The 24,195-nt window shown below is 42.3% G+C and overlaps 1 protein-coding gene across 7 annotated transcripts in view; it reads left to right on the top strand.

Annotated features, from left to right (window-relative positions):
- Window positions 1-24,195, top strand: part of ATXN1 (ataxin 1) — a 156,742-nt gene that overhangs the window by 29,930 nt on the left and 102,617 nt on the right. For 5 of the 7 annotated variants that reach the window (XM_054164118.1, XM_054164115.1, XM_054164112.1 and 2 more), the window contains exon 2: window positions 18,929-19,062. The exons of the other annotated variants lie outside the window; for them this stretch is intronic. The gene's annotated coding sequence lies outside the window, so the exon portion shown is untranslated. The remainder of the gene's footprint in view (window positions 1-18,928; window positions 19,063-24,195) is intronic. 7 annotated transcript variants of the gene reach the window in all.

The raw sequence follows: 24,195 nt of genomic DNA, 5'->3' as shown, positions 1-24,195 counted from the left end.
ATGGGGCAGCGTGTTTGAATTAATCCTCAGATTGTTTCTGTGTTGAAGGCCTGATTGAGGAGTATTCCTAGGAGAGTTACTCAGGGCTTAAAGGTTTCAGTGCATATTCAGTGTCTTTTAGAACGAACCTTGTGGCCTTTGGGATTGCATCTGTATCTATAAATAAAGATACAGGCATGTTCCTTCTTGGGGATTGTAACCACTGAAGTCAAGCCTTTTCCCACCAGTGATAAAAAACATACAAATTCCAGGTCTTGATCTTCATAAACATAAAGGCCACTGTACACTCTTGAGGCAAGTAAAAAGATCTTGAACCGGGTATAAATAATCTAATTTAATTTAGCATTCTTGCCCTTTTCATACTGATTAGTATATTAAGCTGTCTAAAATACACAAGTGGAATGTGTGTGGGTAAACACTGTGTAGGTACATATCCTTCAGTGATTGGGTTGCTATTTGTAAGCTTGAATTAATTAGCTGGGCTGACATGTGCAATCCGTTCAGTTTTGTGGGGGCAGCACAGTTTGTGGGCAAGCAGGAGGGAAATCCTTTGAGGGATGCGTCACTGTAGGACATTCTCATACTAAAATTTGCAGGGGGGGGGATAAGAAATTACTATTAGAAAACCTGCTTGTGATCTTCCATGCCATGAACATCTTTAAAACATAGTGCCTGTGTTTCATGTGGATCTTCAGTTGTCATCATGTTTTTCAGTTCCATATTGTACAACAGAGCATTCAGGTTTTTTTACCACCATGTATAGAGACAGGCCTTGAAATAGTTTGTAATCAGCTAGGCCAAGTCATGGCTATACTGGCAGGTGCTCCCCTGTTAGTGTTTATAGAATAAAATGGCATTTGCACAGTTTGAATGCTTTTCATGTCAGTGCTGATCACATTTGTTTGCAGACGAAGAAAACAGAACATAGGCTCCCAGCTCAAAACTACTTTAACAAAACTTGTTTGTAATCATTGATTGCATTTCAGACACAGGGTGGTACTGAAAACGTTACCACAACTATAGCCATAAAGTTAGGAAAGAGCTGCTGTGGCTTTTGGATTGTATCTAAAGCAATGATTTTTTTCAAGAGTTACTGTTGGCAGAACTTCAGCATTTGTGAGAGTGATCAAGCATTGGAACAGGTTACCCAGGGAGGTGGAGTGTTATGGGGTTAAGAGTGGGGATGTCTTAACCATAGAGTACAGTCCTCCAGGGACTAGATAGCCCAGGAGGTGGACACCAGGCAAGTGTAATCTTGGTTATTTCATTCCTGTCAGCCTGCATCTCCCTTCTCTATATAAGCTGGCTGCATAGTCAGTTTCTTGGCTTTTTCTCCCTCTCTCTGCTCCCAGACGGACCTTATCTCCTGTGGGGGATGTTTGCAGCCTGGCTCGGCCTTGGCAGAGCTAAGTTCTGCGCACTTGGGGCCTAGGCAGGGGCGGGCAGGGAGGTGTGGTGGGGGTGGGCGTTGAGGCCTGGTGTGCAGGCCTGGTTGGGTGGGAGGTTTTTGGCCTAGTGAGGTTTTGGTAAGTCCAGGATGGAGAACTAGTCCAAGGCTGGATATGAAATGTGTGTATTTTGTATTGTTGTGAACAGTATTTCTATCTGAATGTCCAGTGTTTTCCAATCCTTTTACTCCCTTGGGGAGGGGTGAAAGAGCTTCTGTGTGCTCTCTAAAAGTACAACATGGAGTCACCATCCTTGGAGGTGTTTGAAAACCCTGCAGATGTGGCACTTTGAGGTGTGGCTTAGTGGCCATGGTTGTGTTGGGTTGATAGTTGGACTTGATCTGAAAGGTGATCTCCAAGTGAAATGATTCTATGATATTATTACTCTCTGCTTCCTTCCATCCCCTCCGGTTTCAGTTGCCTGCTTGGTGAAGAGCAGAATGCAGCAATGCAGAATTTGCTTTCCATGGACAATCTAGGGAGTCTGTGTGTAGCATGTCAATAGGTATCTGGGCATCTTGGACTTCCCCACAGTGCTTGGGGATATTATGGTTCTGAATCAAGCCTGGAGGAAGGCTCATGCTTGGGCCAAAGGGTCAGTTTTTTAGAGGCATGGCAAGGAGCTGAGTCTCTCTTCCAAGGCCCATACTCAGGCTCTTGGCACTGTGTTGTCTCTGTTCTGCACTTTGAAGACCTGGAATGTATTTAATACTGAAAAATGGTCATAAGTGTGCTGACTTGCACGAGTGAAACTTGTTCCATTGTGAGAGGATTCTGTGGAGACACTGTCACAGCTTTCCTGGGAAGCTTTCTTTGCTGGAAGTGTTAAAGCCATAATAATGTTTCAGCTTTACTGCGGTGGTTTGTTGCTGTGTGCATCAGTGATGCTCTGGTGGGTGTGTTGCTTTTTTCAGGCTGGAATTCGGAGCTGTGCTCTTCATTTTTCACTTGCCCTCGTATAGTAATGCAATGTTTTGTAATGCCAGCATTTTCAAATCCTGGGATCACTGAAGTTGTCCAATGATTATTTATTGAGAGCGTAATTGTATCATTGTATAATCTTTGTGCTAAATTGGAAGGAATAGTGCTTCAGGAATTTTTTTTTTAATAGAAAAAAAAAGATGATAAGTTGACATTCCACAGTGCACATATTGTTGAAAGTCAAAAGACCATTTGCTTCGAGGCTGCACATAATGATCTCATTTGTTACGATGCAGTCCACACAGGCTGCTCTCAAGATACGTAGGATTTCTTCCTCTCTAACATTTCTGCATCAATGTAATAGACCTGATCACTTCATAGATACTTGCCCATCTGGTTCTCTTAATTCTGCTGAATTTGCCAGAAGAAAAAGTAAGGTATTATGCCTTTCTAAATATAGTTATTTTTCTATGATAGAAAATGGAATCACTTATTCTGTGGGAGATGTTGATAGTCTGTAGTTTTCCTCTATTGGAATTTGAGTATTCTTAGTAAAAGTAAACCCTTGATTTCTTGGTACAAGCATGGTGGTGATTTTTTCCTTGTTGTTTTTTGGGGGTTTTTTTGCTTTCTTTTGTTTTCATTTTAGTATCCAAATGTTCTCCAGCTTTATGAGCCTAATAAAGGTATTAGGGACCTCTTTTATTCTCCAGATTATGGTAAAAATAAAGATACTAAAATGCCTTAGAAGGAAAGGAAGGCAGTGTAAAAAGAAAACTTGCCTGCTGGGAGGAATTAATTTAAAACAGAAATTTGAGGCGCTTTGTAATAAATCCCCAAACTAATAAAACTCTTTGTGATTGGGGTTTGATCTTGAAAATGGATTTCTAATTTGGAGCCTTCCACTAGCACAGTGTCTTATAAGAAGGCTTGGGGTGTATTTAGAGGTTAGTATGAGCCATTTTAGTAGAGTTACAGGAGACATGCTTGAAGCAGTTCATATGTTGCTGTGAAGCTTATACGGTGGTTTCAGGGAGTGAATATGAATGCAGCAATCTCCTCAGTGCAACTAGGAAAAAGAGTGGTATTAATAATGAGAAGAAGAGGGACCAGTACTTGATGTGATGACAGTTTCTGTTTGCCAGCCAAATAAATGTGTCAGGAGGTCACTGAGGAGTATCTATGGCAACCAAGGGACTGAGTATGGCTCTGCTGGGCTAGTGTTGCTTGCTGAGCAGGACCCCAGGCAGTGAACTGTGATATGACTTGATTAGGATTAAGCTGCTAACTGAAATTGATAGTATTTATCAGCCACAGTCTTTAATAATCAGTGGAAATCAGGAGGTGGAGGGGGGGAGGAAAAGGAAATCACTGGAAATTGGGGGGCAGAAACAATCAAGGAGTTTTGTTTGACATTGTTCCAATTAAAAAGCAAAAACCCCCAAACTTAAGTATGTGTTAAAGTGTGCTTAGCCTCATCTCCAGAGACAGGAAAGACATCTCTTATTTCTGCTAGGAATGTTTTTACTCTGTGTTGTCTTAAATTTTCTTTAAAATTTATTTTTTTAAAGAAGTCAGGCTTGTCAGGAGTCTTACAAACCACCCTCATACATTTCATTGGGTTATTAAAAAGAACAAAAAAAACCAAACCAGGAAAGCACCAAATCCTTCAAACCTTTGATGGAAAAGCCAATGGCTTAAATGTTGTTAAAATCTAGTCTACAGGGTGAGTTAACTGAATTCCAGATGTAATGCTATTAATGTAGCTATCTTAGATAATGAATGGGGATGTGTTGTGTGATTAACTGGATGGGTCATTATTTTGGCTTGGCCTGAAAGCTAATGTTGTTGACTGGACTGTATTGAGGAAGGTGTCAGCCTGTGCCACGTGTGTTATCTAAGTGGCATAGCAGAAAAGTGAGGGCAAGTTTCCTTGGTGACCACTCTGGGTGCAGGTTGGGGAGAGGAGATGAATTGCCAGCTTGCTTCTTTGGCTTCTAACCCAGAGTATTAAAATCTGCCATGGAAGTACCGTATGTTCTTTTCCCTTCAGCACCCTCCATTTTGTACTGCAACTTGGAAGACCAGCAAGTAGCACTGCAGCATGGTGCTTTAGGATTCATTAGTGAACATGCACATAAAAATCTGCTGTTTGCCTGGGCATCTCTCTTTCTGGGGACTTGCTGTGCACTCTTTGTAACTGGAAGTTTTTCATCTGATGCTGCTCTTTTCTGTGAGATGGATTTGTTTGCCATGACCCCGTACTCTGATCATTAGTTTGCTCAGAGACTACCTCAGACCAACTACCTTGTGAGCGTTGTATGTTCCTGTCAAACCGTCATTTTGATTTGTATGTTACTATGCTTTGTCAGGTGCCAGCTGGCGCTGCATCCCTGCGGGTCACAAACAGAGGAGCCTCGTGTCACTATGAGCAGAGTGGGGCACTGGCTGCTGCAAGGGTGGCACCTTCAACCCCAGGGAAGCTGGGAAGGGTGTTGCTCTTGAGATGCTTCCTCTGCAGACACATGGAGCAACATGAACAGACTTCTGGGTCTTCCATATCTCTGCCAAGCAGAATGTTACTATTGCACCCTGTCATATAGTTGGAATAAAGGGAAATGAAAGGTTAAAATGTTTGCAGGATAACAAACCTGTTGATTCATTCAGTCCCCAGTGAAAGTAAATGATTGAGCGAGTCTGCAGCTGGTTTAGTAGAGATGTGCAGCTCAGGCTGTAAATTTCTGTTCTGAGATAAAGTCTGGCTATTGTTTAATGAAGTAGAAAGTCAAGGTTTTATGTTATAAACAATTCAGATGTTTTTCTTTCACAAGATTGTGTGGCATTTCTTGGTTTGTTTTCTCTTTTCTCATGTCAGTATCTAAAAGTTTACTGCGGTTAAGTCTGAGTGACAGAGACCGCGGTTTGTTCTGGCACGAGGAGAACAGCCAGGCAGTGTTTCTCCGGTTTAGGAAGCCTGGAGGGAGGAAAGAAGTAAGTCAAACTTGGTGCTGCAAAATGTTGCTGGAAAATTACTTCATAAAGCCTTTCCCAACTGCCTATGAGCCCAAAAAGCTTTTCTGTGCTACTGGATTTACTGTGCTGAAGTTGTGTGGTGGCTTGGTGTGTTCTGTCAGAGCTGGAAAAATGCATGTCTGTGACTGTGAAATGGACTTGTTCATAGTCAGGTCCAGCTTGCTTTGCAAACCTGCCATGACATTGTGTTATGATATGATCCTGTCTGTTGTGGGGGCAGGAGGTGAAGCAGAACCTTACTGAAAAAAATCCTCTCTCTGGGAAATGGTGAGCTTGAAATGATTTCTGCCTGGTGATTGTAGTGAAACTTTTGGTGTCTGTGAAACGTGTTACAGTGGTGATTCTTAAAAATCCCAACAAAGTCTATTCCTCATAGTACACAGAAACTGCCCTGGAATGTTCCTTGTTACCTGTTTTTGGATCCTGTTACGTTAGCAGCATGGTACAAGCTATAGCTGGCACCCACATCACACAGTGCTAGGCTCTGTGTAAAAATACATGAGCACAAATGTGGGCAGGGCCATAGCCTCTGCAGTTGCTCTATTTGTAGCACAGCTTCTTCATCTTTTGTAAGTGATATTTGGACAGATTTTTAACAAACCTGGTGTAGGGTCTGAAGTGGCAACCAGCATCGTATCAAAGCACTTAGTATATTATGAAAAGAACATGCTTTTCCAGCACAACTTATGTATAGTTAGCTATCTTGTTTGACTGACATAAGGGAAAGGTATTTGCAAAGTATTTTAAAAATCTGCAGATTTTTATACCATGTCAAAAGGCAGTATTTAGCAGTCTCACCATGAAAGCTTACAGGAATAAAAGCAGCTCCCTCCTCAGTCTTAGAGGATACCTGTGACCTCATGGACCAGTAAAATTGGTTGCGTTCGTTCTTTGTTGAATGTTGTAGTACAAAGGACAGTCCATGGATGTAGTCAGTTTACCAGGATTTGGTGCAGAGGATCTAACCTTAGTAATGGGATCAAGTTCTTCAAGGAAGACAGATGAAGTGTTTCAGCAGATGAGCTGTGATCGCAGAAACCCATGACCAGCACTATCTCTGGCTAAATCAGCTAAAAATGTTTCAAGAAATAATCTGGGTTTTCCTATACCTAAGCACTTGACTTGTAATATTAGGGATAATGGGATTTTCTCTCTCCTAAATGCATAAGAGCCGTTGGAAATGTTCTTAAACAGGCAAAATATAGATTCAAAAAGATGTACAGCTAACATATCACAAACAAGGCATGCTTATTTCCTCGCTCTTTTTCTACAGAGACATTGTTAACTAGTTTGTTTTCTGAGACCATAATGCATGAAGACATTAAACAGAGAACAGTTGAACACAGAGGACTAACAGCGGTCATGGCAGAAACACCACTTAGCTTCTTATTAAATAAAAACTGCTTTGCTTCCAAATTCTTAAGTTGCTATAGTTATTTAATCTAGTTTAGCCAGCCTCTCTTTTTGAGATACTTGTTCCACTCAAAGATGCAAAGAGGGATTGTTACTTTTTTTTGCCAGAGCACTTTGTTGGTTTAGATAATAACCCTTTTTTCCCCATCGATTTTGTTCAACATGTCAGATAAACAGTTACAGGTTGAGGCTTGGCCCTCATTAATTAGAGTTTCAGGAAGCAAAAAAAGGGAGTGCTAACAGAGTGCCTTCAAATAAATCATGATTAATTGCATGTAGAAATGCTCTGCCTTCATTTGAATATGCTTAACAAGCCTTTACTGACTACCACCAGTGTCTGCTGTTTGAGAGTAAAACTGAGAGTACGTAGCATCAATATCAATTTGTGTATATGCCTGGTCCTGCTTTTGCTGCTAGAAAGAACAAGCAATAGTTCTTCTGCAGTCTGCTGTTAGCAGCGAAAGAGCTGTCAACAAGAGCAGACTGGATCCTGAAACTGGACATCTTGTGTGTATGATGAGGGTACAGCTCTTCTTCCCCAGCAGCAGTGAGCACCAAAGTCTTTTTTTTGAAACAGTTCTGCTTTGTTCACCTTCATTTCCCTGCTGAGTGCCCTTTCCCCTGCTTTCTCTTTTTAAAAAGGCCTTTTCCAGTCCCCTTCCCATTGCACCAAAAGCCATATTTGATTTTTTAAAATGGGTATTTATTAGGAGAGCCTGCACACTACAGCTTGCTGTGCTGTTGAACACATGTTGAACCTGTGTGTTCCCATCACAGTTGGGTCTCTGGGAGCCTGGCCATTTTGCAAGGCAAATTCTTTCTTACGGCTGCCGGTGTGCAGTTCTGCTTTCTCCAGGGCCCTTCCCTTGAAAAGTTGCTTTTGCTGTACCAGCAAGTAGAAGGTGCTCATTTTGAAGGTGGAGGGGAATAAAGGACAAAAAGAGTAATTTTCATGCTCCAAGCTGCTGTTGCTGAAGAAATGCAGCATGCTTGCTGTATTGGCCAGCAGTTAAGGTATTGCACCACTCACTTGGCTTTGCTGACAGTGGGATGGCCTATAAAGCACCAGGCTTGCTGGCCTCTCATGGGAGACACCTTGCTGAAAGGGGGAAGAGAGACCTTGCACAGAAGATTGTGGGGCTGATTGATAGGGCTTTAAACTAGATTTGAAGGGGGAGGAGGATGTAACTGGGCTTGATAGTGAGGCCTGTGGGTAGTAGCTCAGCATTTGTGGGACAGTGTGCTAGCAGTTCTGAGAACCGGAAGGCCTACCACCCCTCAGAGGTGAAAACCACCCACTTAACTCCCTCTCTGAAATGCTTATACACCAATGCACACAGCATGAGGAATAAGCAGAAGGACTTGTGGAGATCTGTGTGCAGTCTCAGGGCCACGATGTCACTGCAGTTACTGAGACGTTGTGGGACTGGAATGTTGTCGTGGATGGCTGTGTACTTTTTAGGAAGAAAGACAGACAAGTCAAGGCAGTGAAGTTGTTCTTTATGTGTGGGAGCAACTGAAATGCATTGAGCTCTACCCAGGGGGAATGAAGAATGTGTTGAAAGCTTATGGGTAAGGATAAAGGGGCATGCAAATATGGGAGAAACTTGTGGCTGTGTACTACGGACAACCAAACCAGGAAGATGTCAATGGAGCCTTCTGCAGACAGCTGGAAGCAGCCTTAAGATCATATTCCCTGGTGCTCATGGGTGACTTCAATCACCCTGATATTTGTTGGAGGGATCATACAGCTAGGCATAGTCAGTCCAGAAGGTTCTTGGTGTGCATTGACAATAAATTCCTGATGCAGGTGGTGGAAGAGCCAACAAGGAGAAGTGAGAGATGTGCTGCTGGACCTTTTACTAATGAACAAAGAATGGCTGGTTGAGGACACGAAGGTTTGAGGCAGCCTTGGCAGCAGTGATCACAACATGGTAGAATTTAATATCATATGAGGAAGAAGCAAGGCAGTGAGTAGAATCCCAAGCTTGGACTTCGGAAGGACCTATGGGAGGAATCCTGTGGGCTAAGACTCTGGAAGGTAGGGGGCTCAAGAGAGATGCTTAATATTCAAACATCACTTTTCCAAGCTCAAGATAGGTGCATTCCTTTGAGTAAAAAAAAAAATAAGTAGAAGAGGCAGGAGACCTGCATGGATGAGCAAGGAGCTGGTGAAAAAAGTTATGTGGAAGAAGTTCACAATGCACAAAAAAAGGGGACTGGTCACTTGGGAGGATTATAGGAACATTGCCAGGGTATGTAGGGATGCAACAAGGAAGGCCAAGGCCGCCTGAGAGTTAAACCTGTCTAAGGAAGTTAAAAGTGAACAAGAAGGGCATCTTCAGATAAATCAGTGGTATAAGGAAGACCCAGATCCAGGAAGTCCCAGCTTCTCTATGGCTGTGCTGTTGCTGCCAACTTGCAGTCTTACTTGTGGAGGGATTACACTTGATCACTCTTTGCCTATTTTCCTCTTCTTCTTATATTATGGAGTTTTAATTCCCTCTCTTTACACATGGGAAGGCTTCTTGCAGAGTCATCTGGGTGTAATTTTCCATACTCTGTTCTGAGCAACACAGCCTGAACATTTCCTAGTTTTATGCTGATGAAGATTCCTTCTTTCTGAAATCATGTAATAGGTGCTGTGAGATCAGCGCTTGGTGGAAAAGAAGCCATTTGTCCTGAAAATTGATTCTAGTTAGCTTTTATGAATTTGATCTCTGCCTTTGGTGATATTTTTCATGTCCTTCTAAAAAGGAGTAAAATAAAAGGCAATGCTTTAATCTGTTGTCAGCTCAACATACCTGTTAGGGTTTTTCTGACTTTTTGGTGTTAGGTAAAAAAAAGCCAGGGCCTGTTATTAGAAATAGTTTACTAGCAGGGAGAAGGAGCAACAGAGTGGTAACCACTGTCTGCAAGAGAAATGGAAAAGCCAAGTAACATGGGGGGGACCTACAGGCTGAAGGTTGGACTGGGAAGATAGATGCAATGGGAGCTAGAGCATCCGTAGTAATAGAAGCATGTATCAGAAGGTGCTGGCAGTGGATGTATGTAATACTTTAGCAGTGTAAAATGCTGGAGTTTGTTCATGTTGATGCTCAGGCTTTTATACCTTACCCCTCTGGAAACAGTGTGGCTGTGGAGTGAAGAGATCTGCCACAGCAAACATAAACCAGCTGCTGGAAAGGTCTCATCTTCAGTCTTTCTTACACAGTCAGGGGAGTTGTAAAGCAATGGGAGCATTCAGAGATGTACTCAATTCCTGTTCTAACCCGTGTCCCACCACATCCTTTCGAGTTTTCTTAACCTTAGCTAGTGGCAAAATACAAATACTATCCTCCTTGCTGCTAGGAAAAGTGATGATATTTTTAAGTGTGTTTTAAAGGAACCCAACAGTGAGGTGCTCCAGGGTAAAGGTTTAATTTTTAATTCGATTGTTTAGCTTTCCACTTTATTCCTTTTCATCCATCTCACTTATGCTTGTGCAGATTGTTTTTTCAGATAACACAGCAGAATTAATGTCCATTTTTTGCTCTTTTTTTCTAAAATGAACAAGCTGACTTCCTAGAAACACATTTTTAGAGCAAAGAGTTATTTTTCTTGGTATTTTTGTGTTATCTAAGACAAACATATCTCCCTAGCAATTCAGACATAACTTTATTTTTCATAACCGTATTGTACCTCTTTTTTATGCTGTATGTACATCTCCTTCCAACCTTTCTCCTCTAGCAACTTTTCATGAAACCCAGCTTGATGCAAGTTTTTGCATTGTTATTCTAATCTTAGTTCTTTCTAAACGAAAGGCAAATTACAGAAACAACCCTTGTGAGATACAAACTCCTAGATGATGATATCAATTTGCTTTTCACATTTAGGCACAATAAATTACTTTTCATCACAGGTGAAATTTGCTGCACTGACATGTTTCCTCCTCCACAGAGCATAGTCGGGTTCTGAGACAGATAAAGAGCTAGCAGTCATGAAACTGAAGCAGCATTTAACTTTTTATTTAACTTCTTATTTATCTGCTTGATAAGCTACATGGTAAGCTGTATGGATGGGTTATTTTCCTATTGCATTTTAATTTCCTGTTACCTCTGAGGAATTTGCACTTAACTTTGCGATGAGCTTCCCCAGGGAGCACATAACATTATAGTCCATAAAAAAACCCACCCCAGAACCCAGAATCCTACAGGCCTTTGCTTTTTCAAAATTCCTTATGTGAAAAAACAAGTGGTTTTTTTCTGCATAAGGAACAAGGAAAGTAATCTCTTGAGTTGACTACATTTTTGACAAAGCAGATTTTATGTTTTATGTCCCAATTCAGTATTAGATTATTGCAGTCTCATTCCTTCTTAATTTCATCAAACAGCAGAGTTACTTCAGCACAAACCTGGCACAGGGAAAGGCAGAGTTAGCTTCTTTGTGTGTAATTATTCTGTAGTCTGCAAGGGTAAGAAGTACTTTCTGGAGGCCAATATCACTTGCCTTATTAAATCTGCTGCAAATGTGATCTAAGGCATTGAACACTTTGAATTTTTGAGTACTTGAAACAAATCTTTGAAAGTAATTTTTTGTTACTGCAAGTACACCGAGGATTTAATGCAAGAAAAAGGAACTAAGCCCTTACCCTGTAATGAGCCCCACAGAGGCAAACTTGGCCTTGCTATTTTCTCCAAAGGCAGAACTCGGTGAGTTTTCCTCTCTCAAGGTGAGAGGTATACATGAGTGGGCCCTACCAGAACACCACAGTTACTATTAACTACCTTGCTTTAACCTGAAATAAAAAAAATCTTCTCTGGGGTGAGTTCACTGCGATCTTTTCCCTGATGCCATGCTTTTACTGACTTCTTGTGTTAAAGACAACCACTCTGTTTCTGTGTGTTTCTGTGTATTTACAGGGAGAAGATTGGAGTGAAAGGCAGTAAATATCCATTATGTATATCTGGTAATATTAGGAGAGAAAGTTGCGTGTCCTTCAGGTTATGGAGTGACATCTTGCACAATTGAGAGTTTTAAAATCCAGCATTTTAAATGACTATATTGGTTCTTGCTCTTAGAGGTATTTCAAGACATGCAGCTGCAGTAGGATTCGACACTGAATTTCTGCTTTAGAAACCTCGTGTAATTTCCGTACTGGTGCTAGAGTCTCGTCTGTGTTTCACAACCGTATCTGTTAAGGTCAGAGCTATCAAATCTGGTTAGTCCTGGCCTGATTTCAAGTGCAGGCAAGTTGCCTGCAACCCTTCACTTCACTATAATAGGCCTCTGGGTGCACACAGCACTACTGTGAAGGAGGCCAGCTATGTAGGTCCCAAAGTATGGATTGGTACCTAATTTAGTGTATCCAGGAGTGAAAATGTCGTCTTAGTACTGTCTCTCCCTGGGACTCCTATTCCTTGTATTGCTCTTTGTGTTTGAGACCAGAGCTGTCATTCATTGTATGCCTGTACAGAAGCCAAGTAGGTCAGCGCCTCTAGGTACTGCTGTATATTACATATCCCCCCATGGGTGAGTTATCCACCTCTATTGAATCTTAATGTACGTGTCCTGGCTGAAACATTTTAGTGGGACTCTGCTCAGGTTACCCTAATCCTGAGGGCTGCTTGAGCCCTGGATGAGCAAAGGCGGGCAGAGCAAGCTCCATCTTTTTAATGTGTTCACTTAAGGGGAAATGAGGCAGTTGCCCCTTCCTGAAGATGAGCTAGAAGAGGCACAATGGCAAAAGCAGTCAGAAAACACTCTGGGCCACAGCTGCATATGAATCTTCTCTACCCAAAGCTCTTTGATCCAGCCTCCCCTCTTCCCTGTGCCTTATTTTCACTCTTAACTGGCTCGTCTTTATCATCTTTTACTCAAACATTCACTTGCTCTCCTTCCATTCAGGTGATCTCTTGCTCACTGAGTGCAGAGCCTCATATTTTGCTACCAAATCAGCTGCAGTGGAGCAGAAGACCCAGAGGCTGTCCACTCATGCATCTTTCACTGAGACACAGTAGCTTGCTGCTTGTTTGCTCCAGGTCTGCTTCAGTGCAGAGGAAACTAAAATGGCTTAAAATATTGCTTTTGAAGGTGAACATGTGACTGCCTCAGTCTGCATTGCCACCAAAAGCTTACAGAAATAACATGTGGTCTACTGCCATCTGCTTACACCTCTCTCCTCCACCCTCTGTTAATCTTGTCACTTGAGGCTGCTGTAAGCTGTTCAAAGCAAAGACCCAGCTTCTCTGTCTTTGCAAAGGGCCTGCTGCTGTGGCACTTGCTCCAGCCCATCTCTGCTTAGCTCTCAGTTTGCGCTTCAATAGAAGTGAGAGTAATAGAATTGATAGTTTTATGATGTAGTCTTAATGGGTATGTGAGTTGAACAAAACAGGAGTTTAATTTTGCGGTGTCTGCCCGGTTGTAACTCATCCCCAACATGGATTTGTTGACAGCACTCAAATCTCAGGTATTGATCAATGATGTAATTGTCATCCTATAGTAGGGTAGATGATGTAATTCTTACTCAGTTACTGAAGACAGTGACCTTGAAACAGATCAGGTGGTTGACCAGCATAGATGGGTCACTGATTTTAGAGCACCCTTGTTTTAAAACTAAACTGTCATCTGTTAATTATTGGGGAGGAGTAACTGCAGCAAAATGCCAGCATGACGCGGAAGATACAGCATTTATTGACTTTTACAAGCAGTTATACTCGTGTTCTGACAGGTGACTTTTGATAGTTTCGCTGTTTTGTTGCTTTGGTTGTCATTTCAGTTTATGCTGGGGTAGCACAAAAATTGACTTCTGTGAGGTTGAGGAAAATGTTTCTGATAACAAGTCACATATTAAGGAAAAAAAACAAGAAAAGTAAGATAGAGGTGGATGTGATACGAGAAATTCCGGTAGGTAGGAGGAAAATATATTTGGCACAGTTCTGCCACAGGGAAAGCCTAGCTTGCTACCTCTCCCTCCCCAACTAGAGATAGCTCGAATATACATTAATAAAATAATAGGCAGCATCACTTTCATTTGAATACTTACTAAGACAAAAAAGTGATAAGCATCAACCAGCTTTTGCTTTTAGATAAACAGCAGGCAGAACTTGAGAAAGGTCATGGAGAAAAAAAATAAAACCACTTGCTGTGATTGTTAATAACATGGTTGAGAAAAATGCATATTTTTATCTCAGTGAAAGAGAGGCTTTCTGAGACCCAGTGCAAGCATAAGAAACATTCCATTTTAAGAAGCATGGATCCTGAAAAGAAAAAGCAGGTTTGGAAAGACAAATGGTTGAAGAGCTATTTTTGGTTCTACCATTGGTATTTTCTTCTTAAATACCAATGAATTTCTGGCCTAAGATTTGCTGGTTTGTGTCAGAATTATTTATTCCCCCCTCCATCTCCTTAGTAAAGTGTTGCATCTGAAAAATAAGTATTAAACTGAGGGACTTGCCAAAGACTTCTATTCAAGGAGATCCTTGCTGACAGTAGCGGAAGAAGTTAATAGTTGGCATGAATTTGTGACCTAATAAAGACTACTACAAAAGCGTGATCTGACTAAGTACCACCGTTAACTGAGCTTAGGAAATGATAGAGACAAAGCTCAGTCAGATTCTGTATTTTCCAGTTTTATTTGAGGCAGAAGTTTCTCTGGTATTTGGAACTTAGTAATTTCATTTTTTCTGAGTTCTAAGTGCATGTGCTTTGCATTTTTTAAAGACCCTGTTTCAGGGTTTTCTTTAGATTTTTCTGGTTTTCTGCAGTATTTGCTGCTGGATAGTGTTACCTAACGTCAAGAGGACTCCTAACATACAGGATCTTAGAGTCTGTCAAAGCAGTTGTTAAAGTCTGTCCAGTTTTCTATGTGCCAAAGGCCTTGTGCTTGGAAATGCTTTATTCTGTGCTCTAGTGAGAATTTCAGCTTTCAGAGGGATGAAATAAGAACTTTGATGGTCCCTTCAGCAGTACTTCTTTTCTAAGTGTGCAGTAAATCTAGATGTGGATAATTGAAATAGTGAGAAAATAATGAAAAGAAGTAAATTCCTTTAATCCTGCAGTGCCAAAGGAAACCGAGAATCTCTCTCACATGCTCTCTGCCCCAGGGATTGAGCATGTGTCTTCATTTTTAAGCAAGCTTCTAAGCTTCTGTAGTGGGGTGCAACCACTTAAAAAATGATGTTTCTTTGGCAGGCAAAGGCTCTGGTTGCACAGGGAATCATTCATTCTTCACTGACCTGTGAGCCCAGCTTCTGAAGACTCTGCTCTCCTTCGTGGTTTCTTTCCCAGAGCTTTGTATGAGCTAGGCAACTGTTCTTACCCTGGTTTTAGAATCACAGAATTGTTTAGGCTGGAAAAGACCTTGAAGATCTAGCCCCATAGACTTGTGTGTGCCTTAAGTGGTGTAGCAGGTTGTTAATCATTTCCCCTTGGCTTATGAGTGGGGTTCATTTACTTTTCATCCTGGTTTTCCAGCACAGGGGGCTGGGTACCCAGAAAACGCCTGGTCTTACTCTTAAAGACTGGAGCAAAGAAGGCATTAAGTACCATTGTCCCCGTTATTGTTTATTTCCACTTGCAGAGGCTTGTACCTGTTTATGCAAGGGGAAGATGGAGAGGTCAGAGGAGACTTGCCCACTGCACTGGGTGGGAACTTGTTGCTATTGCCCTCTGTCCCTTGAGTTACTGTGTTCAGCCAGATGGAGAGAGGATAAGGAACCCTCAGTCTCATGTGTCCTGTCTGCCAGTTTGGCTAGTCTTAGGGAATGTAGGGTGCAATTCCAGCAGTTGCTCTCTCTCACACTGCCTGATACTGCTCAACTGCCTCCTCCTGGAGATCTGTCACTAAATGGAGGAGTTCCTTTGCCTGCATAGTTTTGCAGATGAGATACAGAAAGGCTGAAGGACACACTCATAAGAGCAAGCTCAGTAATGTTGCAATTTGACAACTTCAGTTTTCCAAATACTGGGCAACTCCTCTATCCTGTAGGTCACCCTTCTGCTGGAATCACAGAAAACATCCAGTTGGAAAAGACCTCAAAGATCATCCAGTCCAACCTTTGACCCATCACTGAGGGGTTAACACTAATTCAAGTCCACATGCTGCTTAAACACCTCCAGGGACTGTGACTCCACCACTGCCCTGGGCAGACCATTCCAGTGTTTGATAACCCTCTCTGTGAAGAAGAATCCTTCCCCAGTGTTTATTGTTTGGTGCCAGTGTCATTCCATCGCTCTCTCAGCTCCCTTTTATCCACCATGGTCACAGCTCTGTTACCTCAGCTAATTCACATCCTTGCCTAAGAGTGTTTATGCACTCAGAGACCTCATCATGTCACTGAGCAGTTTCTGCCTCTGTAGTACTGCTTCAGTGAGTGAAGTTTGCCCCGAGGCTGTGGAGCAGACTGCAGTCTGTGTATCACCTCCTGATGTCCCAATCATCTTAATTTGCAGCTCACCCCCTATATGTGGCTTCTGCACTTAGTTGAGGAGTTTTGTTGTTTCAAAACAAAATGAAGCAACAGTGATTGACAATGAAGCTTCATCTTAGCAAATTCCTTATCAATTTATGCTTTCTCTGTCAGCTACTGCCTTGCCTTCCAAGTTCAGACAGCGATTGCTGGGAAACATAGACCTTCAGACAACCCTTTACATTAGCTATTTTTCTCTTTCTGCTTGCATGAACGCCATAACCCCCCCACAAATCTGTATCAAAACTACGGGTAACAAATCAAGCCATTTGTCCCAGATTTCTCTCCTCTCTCTACAGCTTTTCAAAGCTGTTTTACAGCACTGAAGCAGAGGCTAAACCCTGAGCTGTTTTCTCTGGGGAGGGAGCTGTGGAACAGCTTGCCCAAGGAGGTGATGGAGTCCCCATCCTTGGAGGTATTTTGAGAGTTGTGTAGATGTAGTGCTTAGGGATGTGGTTTAGTCAAAGACTTGTCAGTGTTAGGCTCATGATTGGGCTTGATGGTCTTAAAGGTCATTTCCAATCCAGGCAATTCTGTGATGCTGTGTATCACTTTTCTCAACCCATGTTCCAAGTACGCATGGTGACTCCATTCTCCTTGTTCAGTTATGGTGATGGAAATCTTCCTCGCAGCCTTTCATAGTCCATGCTTCTTTCGTGCTGTGCTCAGGAAAATGGTTCTCTCAGATCCAAACACGTGTCCTCACTGCTTAACCTTCTTTCTTATAAAAATGTAAAGAGGCCTGGACACAGTCCAGGTAATTTTGGGTTATTTTCTTGTCCTGAGTTTCTTCACTAGTCAGTGATTTTTTTTCCACATCTGTTCATTGCTGTGCTAGCCAAAGTGGAACATTATAGGGACTTGCTTCATAGTCTAGAGATGGAAGAATTGTCATGACAAGAGAGCTGTATAAATGCATTTCCTGGAAGGCTCAAAGGAAAATCAGGATGACTTTAAGAACATGAAAGCTGAGTTGTTATTGCCTACCTGCCTCAACTATTGACCTAAGTGCTTGGGACTGAGGGATTTAGATGTTATTATGTAAGGTATCAAAAACTCGTGTTAATCAGAATTAACTCCAGTATGCCTCATGGAAAAAAAAGGCCACCAAAAAGATCACGACTGTGATCTGCACAGTTACCCTTTTGCAGAAAATAAGTTATCTTTAGACTTAGTTTTCTCAGCAGTTCTGCTTGGAAGTGAGAGGATTTGAGCGAACCCATTGCTCAACCTGGCACTCGCACCAAGCTGTAGCTACTGTCCATTGTGCTTCGTTATTCTTTCTTGAGATGCATTCGCCGCTTGGAGGAATGGAGGTCTCCAGCCAGAGGTCTCACCAGCACACCGGTAAAACCCTTAGTTTGGCTTAGTTTTGTTTTCTCTCCAGTTGGAGTTTTCCATTTTCCTTGCTGCTTCTTTGGTTTTGACTAACTCTTTAGGGTTACCAGGAAAGCCTTGTAACCTGTGCTGCCCTCAGTATTGGTGCTTTCCACATATATTTACCTGTCTAGAGGAGGAAAAAGTTCAGCTTGGTCCATGTAATAGATCTATGTAATGGGTGAATGCTGAAGACAAGACAATAAGGTTTGCAGATTGTTTCATTCAGATAGGTGAGAGACAGAAGTCCGATGTTATACAGGAGTCAGCCACTTTAGGGCTGTGTCCAGTTGGGATAAATTATACAGGCTTTCTTTATACTACAGCTCTCATCATGATTACATAGAGCAGCACAGAAGTAGTCTATTATGGGTAGTAGAAGTCAGGTATTTTTATATCTACTACTCGAAATAGGTGGGGTTTGTGCTGCTTGAAGTCACATGAATGAAACAAAGTTTGTTACATACAGTATGATGGGGCTTGGATCCCTGACTTTTATCTTAAGAGGCTTTCAGGAAGTGTCATCAGTGCTTTAAGACCTTTCAAAGACCCGTTCCCAGCTCCCTGGTTTCCACTGGAGGGCCTGAGAGATCAGCTTATCTGTAGCTCCACTCTATCCCTGCATTTGGAGGCTGCAGCCTGCTGCTCTTTAAGATTCTTCTGTTTTTTAAATAATTCCTGACAACACATGATTTGCCTCTTGTGTGGGGAGGTAAGTTGTAAGCACGAAAGCCTGTGGGTGAAGTTTGTCCTCATTGTAAGGTCTCATCCAGTCAAGGAAAAGATCCTGTGTATGAGGGACCTTTTGTACACCTTTCTTATGATCTGAAGGGTCTAACATCAGTCTCGAAAGGATGCTTTGCAAAGCACAAATTTGCAGTGTGGGAGAATCTGCCTGCTTTTCAATACAATTAGAAAGTTGGACATCTTGCCTCTCTATTTCAGTAATGTTATGTGAGGAGAAGGTGATTTTATAATGTCTCTCTCTGTTGTGCATTAAAACTGGGTGGTTAGACACCTTCAGGGAAAAAATGTTTCCTACCCAGCTGCTCTTTTCTTCTGCAGCAGTGGTCCCCTCTGCAAGAGAGGGTTTAGGAGTGCAACTGGCACCATAGAAGATAAAAACCACTTGAGTCATTTGCATAGTGGATCAGAATCCAGCCCGCCCAGCTGCCGGAGCAAAGACCACAAACTTTCACATTTGAGTCATCTGCTGAAAAGCTACACATTTTTATGAAGAAAGAACTAAATGTTTGCTTTAAAGTAATTTTGTTTGCTTTTTTGTAGCTGAATCATCTGACTCTAGATGGTGAAGGTTATGTATCAACAGGATTTTCTTGCTCTCTTTCTGTGTTTGCTGAGCTACGATGATCAGAGTTTGACCTTGCTTCCAGTCAGAAGAACAATTGTTTGATTCTAGTGTGAGTATCAATGTTTGTGTCTATAGAAACCAATCAACACTTCCTCCTAATTTTTGTAAATAGACTGCAATTGAGGCAGTTGGATTTCCTGTACCTTGCATATTTGAATCAAAAAAATCTCTGCACACAATGATGTCTTGTCTTCAGCATGCACTATCTATTGCCTCATTAAATTGCAGTCTGTATTTCTCCTGTTGAGATATGTTCAGGCATCACTGGAGCCTATAATCTTTTTTCATTTTTTATCCTGCATCATGGATTTGTTTAAAGGACATTCTCAGTAGTAACTGTAGGAAACAGCAAGTAATATAAGAAAAGCTGGTTGTACTGCTACAATTAGCATTGCACAACATTTACTATTTTTCCAGGATAACCTTTTAAAGTGACATTTTTCCAAGCTTGGTAGCAGTTTCATGTTGATTTTTCTTCCGTTTTGTGTTTCAGCATGAATGATTCAGGTTGTCTTGAGAACAAGATACAAAGACCTGCATTTTTGTACCTTGTTTAAAAATAGGCCAGCTATTTCATTGAGGAGCTGTGTACCACCTTCACATTTGAGGGTGGATATTTGAAATCTGCCTGTAGAATTGCCCCAGTATTAGGAATCTGCCTTCTCACTTGCATGAAAATGTGTCCATAATCAGTCATTTTATAAACTCTGAAGTGTCTCATTTTGTCCCTGCACAGCAGGAGCTTGTTGGATAGTGCTGCACTGAACATACTGTATTTTATCTGAAGGACTTACTTTGATATTGCTGCCTCTGTCTCCTGAGGAGCACTGTGGTCCTGAGCATAGGAAGAGGATTATCTTCCCATGTTTTCAGCAAAGCTGTTGGTTTCCCAGACAGAGTGCAGTGCAAGGAAGGGCTGGTGAGAGAATGCAAGGTATGGGAGAGGTTCAGAAGAAGCTGCGTGGGACTGTTCCCAACAGCAAGATGTGAGGGTGGTTATAGTTGCAAGCATCAGCTGTGGCTACAGCATTTTGGAGCTGGCCTGACTGTTGGGGGATGCATTGTGTGACGGGAATGGGATTAAGATGAGGTCCCAGAAGGAAATTGGGGTAAAGAGTATGAGGTAAGGAGCAGGACTGAAGCAACAGAAGAGAACATCATGGGGAGATATCTATTCTATACACTGAAATGGAGTTGTGATTCCTGAGGTTGCAGCTGGATGCTGCTTGTCCTGTCTGGTGTAAAGATACAATACCTTTCCACCCCTGGTTGATTGTTGTAGTCCAAGTGCTTGATAAAGCCTTGTAGCCCCACTGAGACAGCAAACTGAATTGTGCAGGTGCTGTCCCTCTGCATAAGTGCAAAACCCCTGTTGTGAAACCACACAGTTCAGCTTAAACTGTTGCTATGTCTGTTCAAAGTGTCTAACTTGGCAATGAAGTGGATGAGAAGCATTCATGTAGTTTGTTCAAGCAGCTCAGTCGTGGGAAAGCAGTCTCCACCAAGTGTCTCACTGGCAGTAGTACCTCGTGTGAATACATCTCTTTCCACCTGCTTGTGCCCCTTAATCTTGCTGTCACTGTGCTGTCAGCATGAATCTGTGACTGCAAATTGTCTTAAACCTGGGAGTTTTGGTTCATGTGAGGTCCTGTCATCTGTTTCCACTTGTGCCTCCAATGGAAGAGATCTTTTTGTTTGTATTTAAAAGTGTCTGTCCTGGTAACGATTTTGACCCTGTACCTAAGTGCAGATGTCCTCTTTTGGGTCTGCCTGTGTCAGCATAAGCTTCCATGTGCTCACCACATCTTCGCTGGGAAATGACCCTCTTCAGTCTGCTCTGAGGTGGAGTGAGTGCTGCCCAGCTGGTGTGGCTGAACTGGGTTAGCATAAAAGAGTGTAGTTTGTAGCTGCTCCAGTTTATTTTCACCATAATGGATTACAAAATGCTTTTACACCACACTGCTAGCACTTCTGAAGGATGAGTTGTCATAGGAAGAGGGGCAGCTGGTACGGAGCCTGTGTGTGGGAGGAAAACCTCATCAAGTGCTGTAGCTGGTTTTGGAAGGGACCTTTGTCCACAGCCTCAGTCTCTCTGAGTCTTGGTTCTGTTTGTGTGATGGGGGGGAAAAAAACCTTCTCACAGGGGTGTTGTGAACATGTGCTAATTTTAGTGTATTGGGCACTTAGATAATATGGTGACAGTCAGGAAATAACCTATAAGGAAAGAACTTGTTCTGACCATTTTTAATAGTGAGAATGAAGCAAGCTACTGAGTGTTGCTTATTCAGTAACACCAGCTCTACTATACCATGAATGACACCGTTTCCTGTGGAAATAAAACCCTATGTGACATAAAATTAAGAAAGAAAAAAAAAAAGTTGCACAGTTGGCTGTACTTCTGGTATTTCCTTGTCTTCTTAGTGCTTGACTTAACATTTTGGACATGCCTCTACATGCTTGCATGTGAAATGAACTGTTTGTGACCAAGTTTGCAGGTGCTCAGTACTTGCTGTCCAAAGATGCTAAGCACTTTAAAAGGGGGTTTACAGGACATTAAAGCATCTTACACTTCTGCCAGTACACTTCTTTATGCAAGTTTCTTCCCCCCAAAGTACTTATCTCTCATTGATAAAAGTTACTGCAACTTTAAGTGAAAGAGATAAGAGGAGAAATGTTTTTTCTAACTGTCTCAGTCCAGAAGTTGGGAAGGAGGCATGGTTCTTTTTGAACATTCCCGTGAGTGAAATTAAGACACCAATGAGGTCATATATCAAGACAGGACTATTAAAGAGAATGGAGCAAACAAACCTGAATGGAAAGAGAGAGAGAGAATGGAGAGAGAGCAGGAGAGATAGTCCCCACCCTATGGTCCTTCTTTGGTGGTGGTGTGGGAGAGATGTTCCTGGGCTACTGCTTCCAGCCTCAGATCTCCCTGGTGGTGTTTCCCCCAGTAAGCTGGCATAGCTCAAGGCTTTTATTAGATTCCTGGTCCGTTCATCATAGCCCCACCTGGCTCACATCATCAAAGCATAAATGGATTTCCAGGGGGGTAGTCTTCCCTGTGTCTGCAGGGGTCTGTGGTTGAGTGGCCACCACACCCTCTGGGTGGTTGCTGTCGCGGTGGCTAAAGATGACACATCAGGTGACCCATTCACGAGTATCTGATCTTGGTTGAGACACTTTTCAGTTCTTAATGTAACCACCACATCACAAAGTGATTCACATGTTCAGGAGTGGATTCTCTCACCACCCCATGGCTTCAAGGATGCTGAGAGAGCGCAAAAGAAAGAAGAAGTTTTCAAGAATGATAAAGAAGTTTTATACAACTTTTAGAATAGACTAGGTTAATGGTTGTGGTAAACAAGAGGTGCCTCACCACCCTGCCTGGAGGGAGCTGCCCTTCTGCTTTACTTGGAGCTAAGATCCCATATTGGGCAGCTCCTGCAGCGCCTGTCAGTGCACTGCTGGACATACACCCTTCCGTGCACCCAGCCCATCTCGCTTTGAAGCATGCTTTCTCTTGCTCTGACTTTAAGAGGTGATTTCTGCTACAGTACAGCATGGTGATGTGAAGTACCTTTGGCTTTTTTTCTCTTGAGGAGGTAAAGATGTGCCTTGTCCAGGCAGTCTGATGGCTTGAGGAGCATTTGGACTTTTGTTTCTGGGGCAAGGTGTTTAGTAATTTGACTTTGCTGCTATCCTGTTTGTGTTACTTAGCCAGGGGTATATCATAGATCTATTTTTGGTCAGATAGCATTCCTATACTATAATAATACAGAAGCAGTACTCACCACAGTAGTTGTGTGAAGTGCCTCTTGCTCACTTCTGTAAATGTGCTTCCCGCCCTTGCCTATTTTTGGCTCCAGCTTACTCTTTAAGTTGTAAACTCCACGGAGCAGGTGCCATCTGATAATGTGTGTTTTGTACAGTGTGTGGCACAGCAGGACCTAGGTTTTGTTTTGGTTTCTGGACATGCTGTAACATAAATGAGGGTACCCATCTTGCTGATGAATAGTTCGCACTAGCTAAACTTGAATTTCCTTCATGTGGGCTCATGAGGAAAGGGGGTTTTCAGAGCGACAGAGGGCTTTGCAAGTCAGCGTGGCAACTGGCTGCTTGAGCACTCTATATAGACACAATTTGGAAATAGCTTTCGAGTTTAGAGATGGCTCTTCATGTACTAACACTCCCAGATGAGTTAAAGGGGGGGAAGTTCACACCTCTGTGGGTGCCGTTGTTTCAGTCTGCCAGGCTGCAGACTCAGCGAGAGTACAGCATGCAGGTTTTCGTGGTGAGAGCTTTTGTCACTGCTAGAAGTGCTAGAAACTTAATTGCTTCCCAAGGCAAGCCTGGAATCTGGAGGACCCAGTACAACCTGCTGAGAGAGAACATAAATCATGAGATACTATCAGGTTTCTGTGCTTGGGCTTGTGTGGAGTGAGTTTGCTTTGTGAGCGAATGCCTTTGGAATACGCTAGTATTTGGTTTTTTTGTTGATTCTTAGACATGGCAGTAATTGTTCTTGGCTTTGTTAATAGGCATCTATGTTCTGCTCTGTAGTTACTGTTCATGTTTCCTAAAATGTGTGCAGACAAAAAGAAATATTTGTTCTGCCTTGAAATCGTGAAAGCCTTTCTGCATTTAAATGGATTAACAGGCTCGATCCAGGTAGTTCCCAGCCATTGTCCTTTCAGATAGGCATGGGGAGAGAGCTGTCTGGTTGTTATTTGACCATTGCTGTTCAGCTTTGCTTAGAGACAGTTCTTACAATGTCAGTATTAATTTGTTCCCTTTTTACACTGGTTTGCCAGCTACTTTTTTCCCTAGCCAAATGAACCGTGATGGCAACTGAGAAGAAACTGCCGTTGGTAGATAAGGAATTGCATTTTCTGATGTCCTTAAATAGCACGGTTCCCTGAGCCCTTTTTTTTTCCTTTTTCAAACTAGCTCTTGTGGAAATCTGTGGAGCTGGTCATTAAGTTAATCTGGGGGTTTTCTGGCAGGTTTATCCACAACCCAATTTTAAATGTTCTCCCCATCTCCTTAAGTACTTCATTTAGAGGCTTTCCAATGATAGGAATACTCTTGATTTATTTTGCATGGAAAGGAAAACAGGAAAAAGTTTTAAGGTAAGCTAACCACCTAATCTAGGGTGTTTTGATGAATTTCCATTAGTATTAAA

The sequence above is a fragment of the Dryobates pubescens genome, chromosome 9 (genome assembly GCF_014839835.1).
Source record: "Dryobates pubescens isolate bDryPub1 chromosome 9, bDryPub1.pri, whole genome shotgun sequence".
Lineage (NCBI taxonomy): Eukaryota > Metazoa > Chordata > Aves > Piciformes > Picidae > Dryobates > Dryobates pubescens.
This window is presented reverse-complemented; position numbering and strand designations above follow the sequence as displayed.